Raw genomic sequence first — 5,821 nt, forward strand, 5'->3', positions numbered from 1 at the left:
GCTTCAAATAGGCTATATCCATCAGGCATCCTTGGGTCCTTGGACTCTTCCACCTACCGCCATTCCACTTGCCAGGATCCCAGTCTTTGCCAAGCAGGACCTAAATTGTGCCCATGGATGACCAGCATAGGTAAGAATTCAGCTGATGCTGCGGTTTGACAGTGTGTCTAGCCAGTTTTTGAACCTGTGCTTTCAGCGGAAAAGTATTTCCTCAGTTCCTTTACAGCTCCCAGCCAGGCAATGTGGGACCACTATTTGTTGCTTTCCTGATGTACCATAAAAAGTACCCATCCAATTCATTGTCTGTATCTTCTAATTCATTGAACTTCTATAAAGCAGCAGCACCTAAGTGCCCCAAGTGCTTAACTTTAATGGGCACTTGGTGTAATTTAAGTAAAACTGAGAGCACTGGATTGGCAGACCCTTGGAATATTTTATTGACATGTAGCACACGCTCTACTGCTATTCACATCTGGGCAAATATTTTCACTTGCTTATTGAAGTATGCCCTACGTGCACAAAAATGCACAGATCTTAAGTGTATAGCTTGACGAATTATCACAAAGTGAGTTCACCTGTGTAACCATCCCCAACATCAAGATATAGGTCATTAATAGGACTCCCCAAAAAACCCCACGTGTCCTCTCGCAGTCGCTACCTCTTCCTTCCTTTTCGGAGGCACACTTTTGCTCGTTCTGAACTTAATGTAAGTGAAATCAAACCCTGTGTATTCCTTTTTGTGTTTCTTTCAACATTATGTTTACGAGAACAGCCACGTTATTTCATATAGTTCTAATTTGCTCATTTTCATCACTGTGTAGCATTTCCTCGTGAGAATATACCACAGGTTGTTTATCCATTCACATGTTGATGGATATTTGAGATTTTTTAAATCACTCTTGTGCATGTCTCTTGGTGTCTATATGATGCATACATTTTCATTGGACAAATGCCCAGGAGTGAGACTGCTGTTGAATTTTAGTAGATAGTTCCAGTGTTCCAAAGTAGTCATACTGGTTTACAACCCCCATCCCCACCCCAGCAAAATGGGAAGGTTCCAGTTGCTCCATTTCCTCTCCAACCCTAGGTACTGACAGTCCTGAATTTCAGCAATCCTAGTGGGTATGTGGTAGTTACGGTTCTAGCTTAATTGAGATATAACAGACATATCGTGTAAGTTTAAGGTGTACAGTGTGTTGATTTGATACATTTATCTGTTGCAGTACGATTACCACCATAACATCAGGCAACACCTCCATCACGTCACATAATTGCCATTTCTTTTTTGTAGTGAGAACATTGCAGATCTGATTACTTGGCAACTCTCAAGTTATGTAATACCGTATTATTAGCTGTAGTCACCATGCTGTATAATAGATCCCAAGAACTTATTCATCTTCTATCTGGAAGTTTGTACCCTCTGACCAATATCTCCCCATTTTCCCCACCCTCCCCTGAGCCCCTGGCAACCACCACTCTCTGTTCCTCCGAGTTTATCATTTTTAGATTCTACATATAAGTGATAGAGTATTTGTCTTCCTCTGTCTGACTTATTTCCATTATAATGCCCTCAGGATTCACCCAGGTTGTTGCACACGGCAGGATTTCCTTCCTTCTCACGGCTGAACAGTATCGCATTGTGAATGTTTACCACATCTCTATCCATTCATCCATTGACGGATACACATTGTGGGTTTTCTTTGTAATTCCCTTATTACTAATAAGGTTGAGCCCCTTTCTTTGTGTTTATTGGTCATTTGGATGTCTTTTATGAAGTGCCTGTTCAAGTCCCTTGCTGTTTTTCTGTTGGGCTGTCTTTTAAAAATTGATTTCTAGGAGTTCTTTTTATATTCTGCCTGTGTGCCCATTGACAGTTACATGTGTTGCAGATATCTTCTCCAGCTCTGGGACTTGCCTTTTCATTCTTTTAGTGTTGTCTGTGGACAACATTTTTCATGTTGACATAGTTTATCAGTTTTTTCCTTTAAGGTTGATGCTTTTTTATTTTTGTTTAAGAAATCATTCCCTATCCCAAGGTCGCGAAGATATCCTCATCTGCTGTATTCTATAAGCTTTATTGCTGTGCCTTTCACATTGACATCTTACAGTCCACCTAGAACTGATTTTTGTGTATATGCGAGGCAACAGCCCAGGGTTTGTTTTTTTTCCCGTGTAAACAGTTGAAAAGACCATCTTTCCCCCATTGCTCTTCAGTCCCACATTTGTCCTAAATCAAGTGTGTCCATATGTCTCTTCCTAGTTTCTCTACTCTGTTCTGTTGGCCTATTGTCTATCTTTGTGCCAAAGACAGTTTTAATTACTGTTGGGCAAAGATTTTCTGAACTCTAAAATTATAATAAATTTCCAAAATCTCTCCCTTCAGTTTCAGCCTCCTCCCAGTATAATGTTCTCATTAGCTATATCCATATGAAGGAAAAGAGAGCTGGGGATGCTGGTAGAGCCAATCTAGCAGAAGGGACAGCTTGCTGTTTACCCATTTTCTTTGTCAAAAAGTCAGATTCCTTTAGGAGTCAGCCAGGTTCAGAAATGGATAAAGTTCATACCCATCAAGGGGCAGCCACCACTCCACTGTAATCCGTTGTGACCACACCAGAGTCTAGAATGCCAAACCTTTGGATTCACCTAGAAAAAAAGCTGAAGTTTGTATTATATGTAAGATCTCCTGATTGTTAAATGCCATGTAAGCCGAACAGAACACGTCTTGTAAGCCGTATTCAGCCCACAGGGCACCAGTTTGTTGCTCCTATTAAAACAGGTCTTTACCATGGAGAATGGACTTGGAGACACGGGGAGGGGGAAGGGTAAGCTGGGACGAAGTGAGAGAGTAGCATTGACATATATACACTACCAATCGTAAAATAGACAGCTAGTGGGAAGCAGCCGCATAGCACAGGGAGATCAGCTCGGTGCTTTGTGACCACCTAGACGGGGGGGATAGGGAGAGTGGGAGGGAGATGCAAGAGGGAGGGCATATGGGGATAGATGTATACATATAGCTGATTCACTTTGTTATATAGCAGAAACTAACGCGACGTTGTAAAGCAATTATACTCCGATGAAGTTGTTAAAAAAAAGGTCTTAACCTATTTGTTACTCTAAATGAGCTATAACCATATTCCTTGGCCTCCTCCCTGCCAACCTTTAAAAATTCTAAAATCTGTGGTATGTTTTATTCTCGATTTTACGTATCAATAGTAGAAACAAACACTAAGCACTTCTCACTTACAGAAAGCTATAACTGGGTGTGAGCTTTAGAAGAGTATATTTTCTACTACAATTAGCCGGGAAGGAAAGGAATAAAGGAAATCTTTGATACAGGTGTATTTCCAACCTTTAGAACCTTCTAGCCCTTCAGAGTTCACTGCTAATTCTCTTCTTCTGACTTTTTATTATAAAATTTTTCAAATGTACAGAGAAGTTGAAAGGATATTACAGGGAGCAGCCATATGCCCTCCACCTAGATTCGGTATTTAATTTACATTTTGGCATATTTGTTTTCTCTCTCTCTCATGACACTTCACCACTAAAATGCTCCCGTGTGCATTCACCTAAGAATAAGGACATCCTCCTTCATAACCACAATACCATTTTCATATCTAAGAAAATTAATAATATTTCCATAATATTTAATATAATCATCCATCATGTGTCGGACAACTCATATTCAAATTTCCTCAGTTGTTCAAAGAATGTCTTTTATACCCATTTTTTAAAAATCCCATCTAGGTTCATATTTTGAATTTGGTAGTTACATCTCTTCTAGTCCCAAACTGTATCTCTATGCACACACCCCTCTTTTCATGATAATGACTTTTTAAAACAGCATTACTGAGGTATAATGTACTGTTATAGGCTGAACTGTGTTCCTTCAAAATTCATTTGTTGAAGTCCTAACCCCCAGCACTTCAAAATGTAACTGTGTTTGGTGACAGAATGTCTAAAGAGGTAATTAGGTTAGAATGAGACCATTAGGGTGGGCCCTGACCCACTATGACTGGTATCCTTATAAGAAGAGGCGATTAGGACACAGACACATACGGAGGAGAGATCATGTGAGGACACAGGTTGAGACAGACATCCGCAAGCAAGGAGAGAGGCCTCAGAAGGACCCAGCCTTGCCCACACTTTGGTCTTGGACTTCCAGCCTCCAGAACTGTGAGGAAATAGATTTCTGTTGTTTAAGCTACCTGGTCTGGTACTTTGTTATGGCAGCCCTGGCAAACTAATACATTTAGAGTACTTACCCCAAAATTCACCCATTGTAAGGTACAGTTCAGTTACTTTTAGTAAACTTATGCAGTTGTACAAACATGACATAATTCCAGTTTTGGAACATTTCCGTCACTCCAGAAAGTTCTCTCATGCTCATTTGCAGTAAATCCCCACTCCCAACGTCAGCCCTAGACAATCACTGATCTTTCTGTCTCTATACTTTTACCTTTTCTAGAAATTTCATGCACACAGAATTAAACAATAGATATTGTTTTGTGTCTGGCTTCCTTTACTCAGCATAACGTTTTTGAGGTTCATCCATGTTCCATATATCATTGGTCCTTTCGTTTCACTGCTGAGTAATATTCCATTGCATGGATCTACTACATTTCATTTCTCTATTCACCAGTTGATGGACATTTGGCTGCTACATATGTTCTCATACAAGACTTTACATGGGCGTGTGTTTTCATTTCTCATGGGTGGCTATCTATGAATGGAATTATTCCATATGGCATTTGTGTAACTTTGTGAGAAACTAGCAAACTGTTTTCCAAAGTGGATGCTCCATTTTACATTTCCCTTCAGTATGAGACTTCTGGTTTCTCCACATCCTCACTAACACTTGGTATGTATGACGTTGAGTTGTTTTGTTTTTTTTAAGGGACAATACTTTATTTTATTTATTTATTTATTTATTTATTTATTTATTTATTTTTTGCGGTACACGGGCCTCTCACTGTTGTGGCCTCTCCCATTGGGGAGCACAGGCTCCGGACGCACAGGCTCAGTGGCTATGGCGCACAGGCCCAGCCGCTCTGCGGCATGTGGGATCTTCCCAGACCAGGGCACAAACCCGTGTCCCCTGCATCGGCAGGTGGACTCTCAACCACTGTGCCACCAGGGAAGCCCTATTTATTTATTTATTTTTATTTATTTATTTATTTATTTATTTATTAAACATCTTTATTGGAGTGTAATTGCTTTACAATGGCGTGTTAGTTTCTGCTGTATAACAAAGTGAATCAGTTATACATATACATATGTTCCCATATCTCTTCCCTCTTGCATCTCCCTCCCTCCCACCCTCCTTATCCCACCCCTCTAGGTGGTCACAAAGCACCGAGCTGATCTCCCTGTGCTATGCGGCTGCTTCCCACTAGATATCTATTTTACATTTGGTAGTGTATATATGTCCATGCCACTCTCTCACTTCGTCCCAGCTTACCCTTCCCTCTCCCCATATCCTCAAGTCTTGACATTGAGTTTTTAAAGAGTCCAGCACTGGTCTCCTCTGGATTTGTCTGATTGTTTCCTCATGGTTCGAAGATGTGGCACATATATACAATGGAATATTACTCAGCCATAAAAAGAAACAAAATTGGGTTTTTTGGTTTTTCTGTTTCTTCTTTTGTGGTACGCAGGTCTCTCACTGTTGTGGCCTCTCCCGTTGCAGAGCACAGGCTCGGACGCACAGGCTCAGCGGCTATGGCGCACAGGCCCAGCCGCTCTGCGGCATGTGGGATCTTCCCAGACCAGGGCACAAACCCGTGTCCCCTGCATCGGCAGGCGGACTCTCAACCACTGC

General features: G+C 41.1%; 1 protein-coding gene across 1 annotated transcript in view; it reads left to right on the forward strand.

The window, feature by feature from the left end:
* Positions 1 to 5,821, forward strand: part of MYO1D (myosin ID) — a 249,529-nt gene that overhangs the window by 218,028 nt on the left and 25,680 nt on the right. The gene's annotated exons all lie outside the window — the stretch shown is intronic.

Source organism: Lipotes vexillifer, unplaced genomic scaffold (genome assembly GCF_000442215.2).
Source record: "Lipotes vexillifer unplaced genomic scaffold, Lipotes_vexillifer_v1.1 scaffold216, whole genome shotgun sequence".
In the NCBI taxonomy this organism is placed as follows: Eukaryota; Metazoa; Chordata; class Mammalia; order Artiodactyla; family Lipotidae; genus Lipotes; species Lipotes vexillifer.